The sequence below is a fragment of the Terrapene carolina genome, unplaced genomic scaffold, assembly GCF_002925995.2.
Source record: "Terrapene carolina triunguis isolate 2854851 unplaced genomic scaffold, T_m_triunguis-2.0 Scaffold30, whole genome shotgun sequence".
Classification (NCBI taxonomy): domain Eukaryota; kingdom Metazoa; phylum Chordata; order Testudines; family Emydidae; genus Terrapene; species Terrapene triunguis.
The window spans coordinates 4,044,367-4,058,262 of NW_020664381.1; the positions used below are offsets into that span (position 1 = coordinate 4,044,367).

A 13,896-nucleotide genomic window follows, 5' to 3' on the forward strand; every position below is an offset into this window, starting at 1 on the left:
CAGGCGCCTTAGGCCGAGCTGTGTGGGGAAGCGCTTACCTTGCCCAACGCAGGGGCGTCGGGGTCCTCTTTCTTCCTCTGCTCCACCAGACTGCCGCCTGAGGCTCTTTTCTTCTCCGTGCCCCCTGCTGGGGCTGACCGTGGAGGCTGAGCCAGGAGGCAGCCAGCCGCCCCTTTCCTCCAGAAGCCCTGCTGAGTCGCGCCTGTGGCCGTCGCTGGGCACATGCCGCAGAGCTGCGGAGCGCTGCCCAGCTGCCGGCGTCCCCGCCGGCCATGAGAAGAATGGCATGGGATGGAGCGGCTGCACTGACCCAGGGAAACCCCTGGGCTGCCTGCCGGCGGCTCAGACTCCCTCTCTCTCCCAGCGCAGCGGTTGCTGGAACACTTTAAAAAAATTGGGGGCGCCGCTTTTTGGCGCCCCCAAATCTTGGCGCCCTAGGCAACCTCCTAGTCCGCCTAAATGGTAGCACTGGCCCTGGATTTCTGGGGTTGCGCTGCAGCCAGAGCTCTGGGACCCTCGCATGGTCCTGGACCCCAGGCTCCAGCCCAAGCCCAGATGTCTACACTGCAATTAAACAGCCTCACAGCCTGAGCCCTGCAAGCTCAAGTCAGCTGTCATGGATGAGCTCTGACTGTCTAATTGCAGTGTAGATATGCCCTGAGTGAAATTTTGGGCTCATTGATGTTAACAGGAGTAATGCCATTGATTTCTACAGGGCCAGGATGTCACCTTGTCTTTTTTGTTTTCTAAGATCCATGTATTATAATTATCGTGGCAGGTAGCTGGGTGCATTGGTTTCTTAAACCAGATAAACCTCCTATATTCTTCAACTACTTCCATTCAAGTTATCAAGAATTCTATCCATCTTTTTACTCATTTCATTGCAGAACCATGTAGTCATTATGATCAGATATTCTATTTTGTGGTAACCAAAATTTCATTTCACCATGACTTTCCTAAAATATTCACACGATGTTCTTGTTTCTATTTTTAAAATGTGTTTACAAATACACTGAGGTTTTAGTAAAATGATCATACACGTATCAGGTCAGGAACAACTTTTTCAAGTGACATTTCTTGGATGCTGGAAACACTCAGTATTTATCATTATGTCTCACGCACCCACGATGGCATGTTATTACAAACTTATACAAGTTCCCTGGGATGTTCCATTTTGATAGTATAAAGTGTTTTAGTAAACTGTTTGGGCGAAAACAAGTACAGTGAACTACCACAATCACCAAACAAAAGCACTTGTGCTATGTGAACAATGCAGACACGGGCATCCATACACAAATATTATAAAGCTCCAACACAGGGGATTTTACTTAGAGTAGAGTCAGTGCTTTCATTGCCAAAGAGTTTAGTGAATAATTTGCAGCACATAACTTATTCCTGGTCCTGAAGTATCTATAAGCAAATTGCGATTTCCACAAACTTTTTGTTTGTGACTGGACCAATTTATTTTGCTTTGCTCTATGGATAGATCGTGAATAGTTATAGGTTAGCTCAATACTTGATGTTCAAAATTTGAGCTGTGTTCATTAGTATTGATTGGTTGGTCACAAGTGACATGGTGGCACGGGACTTTGAATCTCTCACAGCGGGAGGGATAGCAGAGCATGCTAGGCAGCAGTAGCAGAGAAACCGGATTAGAGAATTTTAGAAAATCATGAATGTTTTTCTTTGTGGGCCACACAAGTCTGGCCTGAGGCATCTTTCCTAGAAGAATTAAGCTACTGTCACATTTACTGGCTGGGTGCAAACTTTCAATTTACTTTTTGTTCATCACATTGCCACAACAGAATTGTGCAATGGCTATCCTTTCTTCCTGTTTCCATGCTTTAAAAAACTCCAGTTAATTGTATCACTGTAGTTTGGACAGTAAGTAAATATGTTCCTAATTGGAATGCACTCATTTTGCGGTTATGAGATACGTGAAGAGATTCTACTTTTACCGTATGCAACATGTGTTTAGTGTTTGGAAATACAGGGACATGAATGGCTCCCCATGGAGCTAAAATTTGTACATTATGGTTTTGACCAGAAAAATGTGCACTTTTAAGGGAGACTAGTAAATGTATCATCCCATCACCCTTTTTTAGCTGCAAGTCCCACACACAACCACTGAAGGCCACCACAGATGTGTTTTTTTTAAGTCAGGAAAGAGTGTACAAGTTTTATCTAAGCATATAATATAGCCACATGCATGACATAAAATGGAAGGCCAACATTGTCTATATGCACCTATGGCTTCTGTTATTTGTGTCTCTTTCTCACCACTGAAAAGTTCGTCTCTCTTTGAAGATAGTTGTATGAGTTGAAACAGGCTCATCTGAGGTTGGAATATTTTTTTCATGCCCCTGAAGACTCCACCTACTTTTGGTTTAAATCGGACCAGCTCTGGGTACATAGTTAATAGCAATGGATGTAAATGCTCATTGTGCAAGTCCCTTAGCATTTGAATAGAAAGAAAGAAAGAAAGAAAGAAAGAAAGAAAAGTCTAGGTGGTCAAAGGGTGGCAGTTTTGAGTTATTAAGAATGATTTGGATTAGCCCCAGTCTCTGTAGGTGACTAGGTTCCAAACACAGATATATCACATCTGTTTCTTGTTCGCAGTCACTAACAAAGAAGCACAATATGTACACACTCACAATTTTAGATGTGTGTCTGATCCTTTAAGGAACTGAGCTAGCTATTAAAAAAAGTACAGCTGGACCTTGTATTCAAATTTACAGATTAGGCAAAAGCCCAGAGGTGAAAGGTCATTTAAAGCAGTTGAAAGCATTTCTAGGGATTTCCTGATTGGGGAGGGAAAAAGAGAGTCCTGCAGTTCTACGAAGTGTGCGATAAAAGCCAAAGTAATATGTGAGACAGTTTAATGGGTTCTATTCTTGATGAAAATCTTGAAACAGCTTCACTAATATGGTATCGAAATCCAATATGCCAGCCATATTATCTGTGTGAAATGGCTTATTATCTAGGGAAGAAAAGACCTGAAGGGCAGTGCTCAATATTAAAATATTCAAACTGTGTTATATATTTGAGTTAAAAAAAATCTAACTTAATTATTTAAAAAAATATTTGTGAAAAAATGACAAAAATCATTACCTTTGACCTCACTATTATTTTTTCTTCTTGCACAAAATTAGCTTTTTTGATTTGTGGTATGATTGTCACATATAACAGCATTAAATTAACATCTAACATAATACTAATAGCTTTCACTTCTATAGTGTCTTTTAACCAAGGATCTAAAAGCACTTAATAAATATTAATCCTCACAGCACTCCTTTGAAATAGGGAGGTATAATTGTCATCATTTTACAGATGGGGAAATTGAGGCAGAAGAGGAATCAGAGGAAGGCTAAGGATATGTCTACACTGCACACTAAGCCAGGGATCTGACTCAGGTTTGAGCCCAGGCCCCTCCTCCTGTCCACATATAAATCAGTCTGACTTAGGTGAGCAAGCACTCAGGAAAAAGATCCTAGGACCCTCCTTGGAGCCCAAATCCCCCTGTCAGTCCAAGCCCTGTCACTTTGCAGTGTGGATGCAGGTCAAGCCACGGACCCATGACAGAAGTCTGCATAGTGCAGGATGGATGCATTAGCGCAGCTGTGAGACCCCGGGTCCACAATGCAGTGTGGATGCTCAAGTGCAGGCTTAGAAACACTGAGTCCACAAGCCCAGGACCCAGAGACATGTGTTTACAATGCAGTGTAGACATACCCTTAGTGACTTATGCCGGATCACAAAGGACGTCTATGTCAAAGCTGGGAGGGAAATAAGGTCCAATTATTACATTGATAGCTTGAGACTTGGGAGTCCCTCTTCAATTCTCTTCTCCTCTGACCTTGGGCAAGTTGCTTAGTCCCTTTGTGCTTCAGTTCTCCATCTGTAAAACTGCGATAATAGAAATTCCCTATATCACGGGAGCATAGTGGAGATAATAATAGGTGTTGTACAAGTAGCTAAGGTACTCAGAGCTGGGGATATACTCAGGACTCCAACACCTGTGTTATTTTTCATGAGAGAGAGCTGGCCTGTAAGCAGGTTGAGAGTGGGTGAGTGTAAGGATGAAGACAGTAAGACAGGCTGCGGTTCTCATATTAGCATTTTATATATATATTGATATGAAACTGTAACTGAGAAGCCTCCTTGAAAGAGTGATTTTAAGAAAGGATGCAAAGGAGGAGAGGGCAGAGGTATGGCAGATAAGGTGAGGATGGCAGTTCCTTGTATGCCATTAGCATGAATGAAGACATATGGGCATAGGAGAAGGATGTGAAGGGAGCAGTCAGCTAAGCAAGCTGGGATGAGTGAAGACAGTTTAGAGGGGGCAAGAGAGGAGGCAAGGACAGAAGGGTAGAAAGGAGCAAATTTGTGACTAGCATTGAAGGCAAAAACAAGGAACTTGAATATGATTCTTTGATGGGAAGAAATCTGCTTCTGGTAGAACAGTCTCTTTTGTGTAATCCTCGATGTTAGGTAGAGAGACTTCCTATAATTGTGTAGCAAACAATGCAAGTAGCCTGATGAGACAAACCAAAGAATTTCTTTTAGAGGGGCACTGAGCACCATCTAGTGTCAATTACTGTAACAAAGAAAAGCACTAGCCAGAACTCCTATCTAGCTCACATTCAGTTCAGAGTAATGTAATCGAAACAAACAAGTAGTGCACACTACTTAAGGCATGCATTGCATGCAGTCCCAATTCCACACTGCATGTTTCTTTTTATAAGGATATCTTGTGGTATTAAAAACAAAATCTGTGTGTTTGGGGAGAAGATGTCAAAAGGAGATTGACGAGTTCTTTCTCTCTCTCTGCTATTCAAAATCTGATAATGCACTAAATTATAAATGTGAAGCTTTTTATGGAAAATGTAATCATAGAGCTACATTGGATCTGAAGTTGCATGGATCCAGTGGCTGGAAACACCTGCATGGGGGTATGGAGGGACAGCAGCTACCATTTTAGACTATAGAGCGAAGTAGCAGGCATGGAAGGTTTGCCCTGTAGTTTGGCTCTGGTTTGTGAAGGTGGATTATTTTCTGATGCACCCCCACTTAATTCCCTGCTTAAAGCCCATTTATGTGAGCTTTATTTGTGTGAGGGGATGAATTTAATCTCCTGTGAACAGATTTACTGTTTATTTTTTATTTTTTTTGAGTCAGTGGAAAACAGTGAGTTAGAGAGAGGAAGTCCTGATGGAGAGTTTGGTGAAAACTTGATAAGAATACATTTTTCCCTCACACACTGTGTAGGTTTAGCTTGGCCAAACTGTATGAAAAGCTCAGAGCTACGTTTAATCAGAATACTGTGCTTTTTTAAATAACAAAAACTCTACAAAATATTATTTGAGAAAGCGGCACTACTGCATGTTGCTGTGATGGAATGACCAGATGTGTCATGCATTGGATCAAAAAAATCCTTTTGTTTATGAAAATCTACATATAAAAAATAATGCCATGAAAACTGTTTTTATTCCTTTCTACTTATTTTGTATGCAGTTTGGTGCTACTTCAAATATATTTCTTACATATAATACCTGTTACTTTTGGTGGGAAAAATGCTTTGCTTTTTACATCCAGATAATTTTGCTTGATATATTCCAATAGGTTGCAGTCTTCACCAGCTGAGTTATTCCCCTTTTTGGACTGAGCCAAGTCATCCATAAGTGTTTTGAGAGAACATTACTTGAAAATATTTATATTTAAAGGCATACTGCCAACTTTAAAAAACATATGCTGTAAGCAAATAAATGAATTTACTTATGATACTAACAACACCTTAAAATATTGAAAAGGAAAGAATTTTAAGAATGTAATTTGCCTCCCACTATTTATATACTTTGTTTACATTTAGTATTTCTGACAGTTTGGACAATGAAAATCGATGAGGTCGGTCACTTTTGTTTATAGAGTTTAACTTTAAGACAATTGACAGCATGTGGGGGGAACTGCTTTGCCCTTACAGAGCTTCAGTGAAGTCACTGAGGCTCTGCCCAGGCATATCATTAATCAACATTCAGTAAATTGCACGATTGGGGCCTTAATTTCTTGGATCCTTATCCATTGCCAACTGAAGTCAATGACAAAGTTCCTGTTAACTTCAGTGGTGTCATTTCAGGACCTTTGTGATTGACTTGATTTCAAACACTGCACAGGAATGATTATATGTTTTAAAACAACTGTTTAAATTACTTTTTTTTAAAAAAATTGTGGAATCATTTCTGCTAGTCAGGTTTTATAAAATTTTGTTTTTACAAAATTTAAATTTTGGATGAAATTTAACTTCAGAATGTCCTTTCGTTTAACTAGGAATTCAAACCAAAATTTGAAGTAACCATAAGTTACTTAGCATCATGCCCAGGTGCAATAGATTGACTGGTAGAAAAGACTTTGCTACTGTTGATGCTTTGAAACTACCCATATCAAGACTGACTTTTATTTATATTAGGGCTGTCAAGCGATTAAAAAAATTAATCGTGATTAAGCGTGCAGTTAAAATTAATCGTGTGATTAATCACGCTGTTAAACAATAATAGAATACCATTTATTTAAATATTTTTGGATATTTTCTACATTTTCAAATATATTGATTTCAATTGCAACACAGAATACAAAGTGTACAGTGCTCACTTTATTTTTTATTACAAATATTTGCACTGTACAAAACAAAAGAAATAGTATTTTTCAGTTCACCTAATACAAGTACTGTAATGCAGTGCTTCTCAAAGTCGGGCCGCTGTTTGTGCAGGGAAAGCCCCTGGCAGTCCGGGCCAGTTTGTTTACCTGCTGCGTCGGCAGGTTCAGCTGATCACTGCTCTCACTGGCTGTGGTTCGCCGCTCCAGGCCAATGGGGGCTGCGGGAAGTGGCGCGGGCCGAGGGACGTGCTGGCTGCCCTTCCCACAGCCCCCATTGGCCTGGAGTGGCGAACCGTGGCCAGTGGGAGCCGCGATCGGCTGAACCTGCCGACACGGCAGGTAAACAAACCGGCCCGGACCGCCAGGGGCTTTCCCTTCACAAACGGCAGACCGGCTTTGAGAAGCACTGCTGTAGTTCATGAAAGTTGAACTTACAAATGTAGAATTATATAAAAAAAAAACTGCATTCAAAAATAAAACAATGTAAAACTTTAGAGCCTACAAGTCCACTCAGCCCTACTTCAGCCAATAGCTCAGACAAACAAGTTTGGTTACAATTTGAAGGAGATAATGCTGCCCGCTTCTTGTTTCAATGTCACCTAAAAGTGAGAACAGGTGTTCACATGGCAGTGTTGTAGCCAGCTTTGCAAGATATTTATGTGCCAGATGTGCTAAAGATTCATATGTCCCTTCATGCTTCAACCACCATTCCAGAGGACATGTGTCCATGCTGATGATGGGTTCCGCTTGATAACGATCCAAAGCAGAGCAGACCGACTCATGTTCATTTTCATCATATGTGTCAGTATTTATTTTCTTTTTTGGTGGTAGGGTTCTGTAATTTCCACATCTGAGTGTTGCTCTTTTAAGGCTTCTGAAAGACTGCTCCACACCTTGTCCCTCTCAGATTTTGGATGGCACTTCAGATTCTGAAACGTTGGGTCGAGTGCGGTAGCTAATTTTAGAAATCTCACATTGGTACCTTCTTTGCATTTTGTCAAAATTGCAGTGAAAGTGTTCTTAAAACGAACATGTGCTGGGTCAACATCCGAGATTGCTATAACATGAAATATATGGTAGAATGCGGGTAAAATAGAACAGGAGACATACAAATCTCCCCCAAGGAGTTCAGTCACAAATTTTATTAACGCATTATTTTTTTTAATGAGCATCATCAGCATGTCCTCTGGAATGGTGACTGAAGCATGAAGGGGCATACGAATGTTTAGCATATCTGGCATGTAAATACCTTGCAACGCCAGTTACAAAAGTGCCATGCGAATGCCTGTTCTCACATTCAGGTGATATTGTAAATAAGAAGCAGGTAGCAGTATCTCCTGTAAATGTAAACAAACTTGTTTGTCTTAGGGATTGGCTGAATAAGGACTAGAGCCTACAAGTCCACTCAAAGTTTTACATTGTTTTGTTTTTGAGTGCAGTTATGTAACAAAAAAAAAATCTACATTTGTAAGTTACACTTTCACAATAAAAAGATTGCACTACAGTACTTGTATGAGGTGAATTGAAAAATACTGTTTCTTTTATCATTTTTACAGTGCAAATATTTGTAATAAAAATAATATAAAGTGAACACTGTACACTTTGTATTGTCTGTTGTAATAGAAATCAATACATTTGAAAATGTAGAAAAACATCCAAAAATATTTAATAAATTTCAATTGGTATTCTGTTGTTTAACAGTGCAATTAATCGCGATTAACTTTTTAAACCACGATTAATTATATATAAAGAAATCCTTAAATTAGCTGATAGGGGATTCTTCACTCAGTTCTGATATTTGACTCCAGTATGGAGATTTGTGAGCACTTAAAACCCCATCTTACATCAATCAGCATTCATGCAAATCATGTATCACCTTGTGTAAACTTTAGTCCTTTGACACACCAAACTACAGAATCATTACATAGACTCTATCTATATTTTTCATGATGAAATATGTCTCAGCTGTCTGACTGAATTCTTAGATAAGCATCATTCACAGAGCAGATGCCTATCATTCTCAAAAGATATTAATTAGAGCTAAGTCAAGAATGGGAATTCCATTTTGTGGAGGATTTTGAGATTTCAAATTTTTGTTTTAGTTTTGATTTGGAATGAAACCCAACATTTCAAAGTTCTCCATGAAAGAAATTTCTGAAAACAATTAATTTTGGATCAATTAAAATATTTTGTATTGACAATCTAAATGTTTCATCTCCAGTTTGACTTTTTTTTATATATAACACAAATTTCCAAAAATTTCTACACAAAAAGTTTTTGTTTGTTTGTTTTTGAAAAAATGCATTCTGAAAATGTCAAAACAGGAAGTTTTGATATTGACAGACCTTCCTCCCCTCCCTTTTTTCTCTGTAACAAAACTTTGATGCTATTGACATGATTTCACAAAGCATTTCTATTTCAACATAATTGCATTTTCTGATGGAAAACTATTCCACAGAAGTTTTTCCAACCAGATCTAGTATTAATGTTCAAGAAGCTGATGCTGTATTATTTACATAGGCAAAGTGCCCCAGGAAGTCAATGGAAATTTTGCCTGTGTAAAAAGCATATCAGGCCATAAGTAGTATCATTCAGCTTGAAAATTTTATGTAGCATTTCATATTGCACCCAAAGGATGTACATTAAGGAATATCTTCTATCTTAATGAATATTGTTATGAAATAGGGAATCACCTGAATTTATAGTCTAATACAGGGCTTCTCAAACTGCGGGTCGGGACAACCTCAGGAGGTCATGAGGTTATTACATGGGGGGTCACGAACTGTCAGCCTCCACCTGAAACCCCGCTTTGCATCCAGCATTTATAATGGTGTTAAATATATAAAAAAGTGTTTTTAATTTGTAAGGGAGAAGGGGGTCACACTCAGAGGCTTGCTATGTAAAAAGGGTCACCAGTACAAAAATTTGAGAACTACTGGTCTAATACATTTCATAAAACACAGGGCCACAGCCAGGACTTACAGGGCCTGGGACAAGATGTTCTGTAAGAGTGGGATTTAATAAGCTGGGGGGCAGAGGTTAGGTTGACAGTGGAGTTTGGAGACATCTAAAAGTGGAAATGCAAAACTGACATGTAAAGGTATATCCAGAAACTAACAGCGCCATAAAAACGGTGCTATCTATGGGGGCATCACTCCCACTCCCTGCTAAACAGCTGAACAGTGAGTGTGAGAGGAAAGTGTGCTGTGGTATTACTGCCTCCCTGAAGAGGGCAAAAAGAGCTCATATCAGGCCTCCTAGTCAGGCTGGGCCCAGGACAACATTCCTGGTTAAACTCCCTGACAGCAGCCTTAACAAGACAAATTGCAGATCTATTTAAAACATATGTGTCATCTCATGTTAAAATATATATTTCCCACATTGTAACACTCTCACATTCATAACTTATAGAATCCAAGGTCTGAAACAATCCTACCTATAGCATGAAAACCAGTCAGTTTAGGATAGGGTTGCCAATTATGGTTGTACGTATCCCTGGAGTTTTCATCACACCACATACTCTTTAATTAAAGATTAATCTTTAGTTCCTGGAGACTCCAGGACAATCCTGGAGGGTTGGCAACCCTAGTTTAGGAATGTTTTAACTGTACACTTTATTCAGCTGGTTGGATGTGCTTTAAAAAATATATGCAGTCCATGTTATGAGACATGGAGGATAAGAAACATTTTTCTCTTTTGGAAATTTCTTTCCCCATTTTGGTCTCAGTCTTGCACGTAACTTTGCATGGTTAAATCCCTGGGTCTGTGTCTTTAAAGCTCCACTAGCTTTACCAGTGTCTGGAGTAACTTGCCAGGTCAGAGCCTTTGTCAAGTCAGGTCTCTGAGTCCCCTCTAATAAACAAGAAGTTTAAGTTTAGAAAAGACCACAGCACTGCTCACTCCCTATGATCCTGACTCAGCTAAGCATTTAAGCAAATGCTTATGTCTATCCCTATTCAGGAAAGTACTTACGTATTTCATTGAGGTCAAGGGTTTTAGGCATGTGCTTAAAGTTAGGCACATGCTTAAGTGCTTTGCTGCGCTGGGGTTTATAGCTGCAGGTTTCAATGTGAATGAAAACTTCAAAAGAAAAACCCCGAGACAAGCCAGGGAGACAGGGTTAAGAGAGAAATCTGAAGTGTGAATGTTTGCTGGTCCTAGCAGTCTTTCCCCATCTAGCACTTTCTTATGTCTTTATTTTATTCATTGTCAAAAGCTGCCATTTTTAAAATCTTTGAACCATTATTGAAAATGATAAATAATATATAATGTAACATAACTTACTTTCTTTCTATTTAATCGTAACAATTTCAGAAAAGATATAAAATAAAACAAAAACAATATAAACATTTTTATTATATGGGCTGTGATTTGATAGGCCAATATTTTCCTGCCTGTTCAATACAATGCCCAACACTGCAATCAAATCCACGCAGGCAGATCCCTGTGCCAGTGGGGAGCCCTAATGAAGTCAAAGGCTCTGCATAGGCTCAGGGCTCTGCCTGTGCTTATTAGCTTGTAAGGTAGATAGTAAATTCTCTGGTGAAGGTTTCAATCTGAAAAATTCTTAGCACGCTATGAATTCTATAACAAATGTTACATAATAGTAGAACTTGGTAAGATCTAATCTCTCATCTGTTGTGCACTGAAATCAACTGAAGTCAACAGGAGGTTTGGGTGAATGAAGAGTGTAGGCTGGAGAGGGATTAGTACCGCCACATGCTTTTAAATGGTTGTGTGGGAACTTCTTCAGACTCTACGCTTGTTGGAGATCTGGAACTGATATTTCAAGCTACATAATATTTTTGAGCACAAACATAAACTAAGTTATGAAGTTCATTAGAGTGGAAGTCACCCAGCGCAAGCATTGTACAATGCTTTGAAAATTTCGACAAAAAGGTTCTTATCTTTTGGATGTCTTGCTCATTGTTTGGAGATGAAAAGGGAGGAAATCAACATCCCCCTGAAGTACAATTACTGTAAATTGCTTTCTTTTCTTACTGTTCATAACGAAAATGGGAAAGTAACCACAATTTACCTACTCTGCACAGGCGCAATAATTAAATGAAATTGACATAGATTGTGAAAAGATATCGTGCAGTACAATTGGACTATATATAAATTACCATAGGTAGACAGTAAATTATCTTATCACAATACTAACTCTGAACTATTCTGATGTTACGAGTAGACATGCTGCACTAACATTAAATCAACCCCTCATTCTTTTTGTCACATCTACCAGCCTGTTGGCGTCACCTGTCTATAGCTGCAGCTTTCTTGCAGGTCACTTTGAAGCAAAATATAATGTCTAGCAGAGGAGAAGTCTGTGAATGAGTAATCAAAGCCAGGTAGGAAATGCTGGAAGGAATATGGGGCTCTGTATGAATCCCTTAGAGTGAAAGATGGAATCATAACTAAAGCTATGGGCAGAACTTATCCCTGTGCTTGTGCAGAGCCCAAATCAGGGAGGGAGGGTAATGAAGGCTTGTTCAGCCTCGAACTCTTGTTAGGGCAGCCCGGAGGCTCTTCAGGCATTAGTTGAGGTACAGGGCCACCTGACAACACTCCCTCCTACTCCCTGAACACATGCCATCTTCCCACAGCGTGGCCTCGAACAAATCCTGCACCATGAATTGGCCCCTATTTTTTTACTTCTCTAGTGCTGCATTGTGTTGTGAAAAATGTCCACTAAATGCCAAGGGGGGCAGTACTAAGCAAATGGTCATCAGTTACACCAGGGGTAGGCAACCTATGGCACGCGTGCCGAAGGCAGCACGCGAGCTGATTTTCAGTGGCACTCACACTGCCCGGGTCCTGGCCACCGGTCCGGGGGACTCTGCATTTGAATTGAATTTTAAATGAAGCTTCTTAAACATTTTAAAAACCTTATTTACTTTACATACAACAATAGTTTAGTTATATATTATAGACTTATAGAAAGAGACCTTCTAAAAACGTTAAAATATATTACTGGCACGCGAAACCTTAAGTTAGAGTGAATAAATGAAGAATCGGCACAGCACTTTTGAAAGGTTGTCGACCCCTGAGTTACACAGTGAAGCTTTACTTTCCCTTTGTTTCATAAATGGGAGGGTAGTGGGGCCGTGAGAGAGGATGGGCTCGTAGGCACTGGCTATTTGGTTTTCTACTGTCTGATATTTGTGTGCACCCACCAAGAAGCTTCCAATCTACTTTCCTGCTACCACTTTATTATTATTATTATTTATTTGTTAATTGGGCTAGCACCTAGAGGCCCCAAACAGAGCTCTGTGCCCCATTGTGTGAGGCACTATATGTTCAGATGGGAAAAAGACTGTGTACAGTTATTGTTATCCTGTGGGGCCCTGATCCTGCAATGCCGATTGCAAGATTGAGGCCACTCTTAGCTAACATCCTAACAGTGGGAATGTTTCTTATTTCATCACATTTTTGGTACGAACTTAAAATAGCTGTTTGGGAAATCTATTCATCCTTTAAAGTATGCCTTATGGGGTAAATTCTGCTCCCACCACTCAGCCTGGGTAACCAGGCTCTGCACTGGAGAGGTCTGAGATGTCCGGGGAAGAGGAATCCTGTCCCCAGCCCATGGAGCAGCTGTGAGGCTGCAGTAGCTCACATGGCCTCTTTGCTCACCTTGCACAAGGGTAATGACTGTGGCTTAGTGTGGTCACAGAGCCACCAGCCTGCCCCGTAACACATGCAGTCAACCCTACAGAGCTGTGTTCCATAGCGCATAGTTGGTAGAGACTGCCTGCCATATCTTTGAGAATCCTGTTCCTCCTTGCACACCAGTTCTGCTGCTTGCCCTGTATCTGCTACAATGCCTGCAACATTGGGGCAGAGCATATTTTCCCTTGTGTGAAAGGTGAAATCTGTTTCCTAGTTACACTACAGCCCCCAATGTCATTAACGAAGGGGAAGCTGGCAAAATGATAGTCCCCAAAACAATTTCAGCTTTTACTTAAAAAAAACACCACTTTTCCATACTTCAGTATTGTCATCCCAAGCATTCAGAAAGAATGAGTCAGGACTCCAAAACACCATGAGATTGGCTTAAAAAAATAATGAGTTTTAAAAGTAATCTGTGTTGGGTGCTTATTATTTTTCCTTCTGGTTTTTGAGCCTTTATGAGTCATGTTTATAGCTTGTCTCCTAAACCATGGAGGCTAGAAGCTTATTTTTTGTTGGGGTTTTTGTTGTTGTTTCATTTTTTATTTTATGAAAGCTGAGATTTTCACATCA

The 13,896-nt window shown here is 39.9% G+C and overlaps 1 protein-coding gene across 3 annotated transcripts in view; it reads left to right on the forward strand.

Moving 5' to 3' along the window:
• The window catches only part of ERG (ETS transcription factor ERG), a 208,748-nt gene that overhangs the window by 114,855 nt on the left and 79,997 nt on the right, over positions 1-13,896 (forward strand). The gene's annotated exons all lie outside the window — the stretch shown is intronic.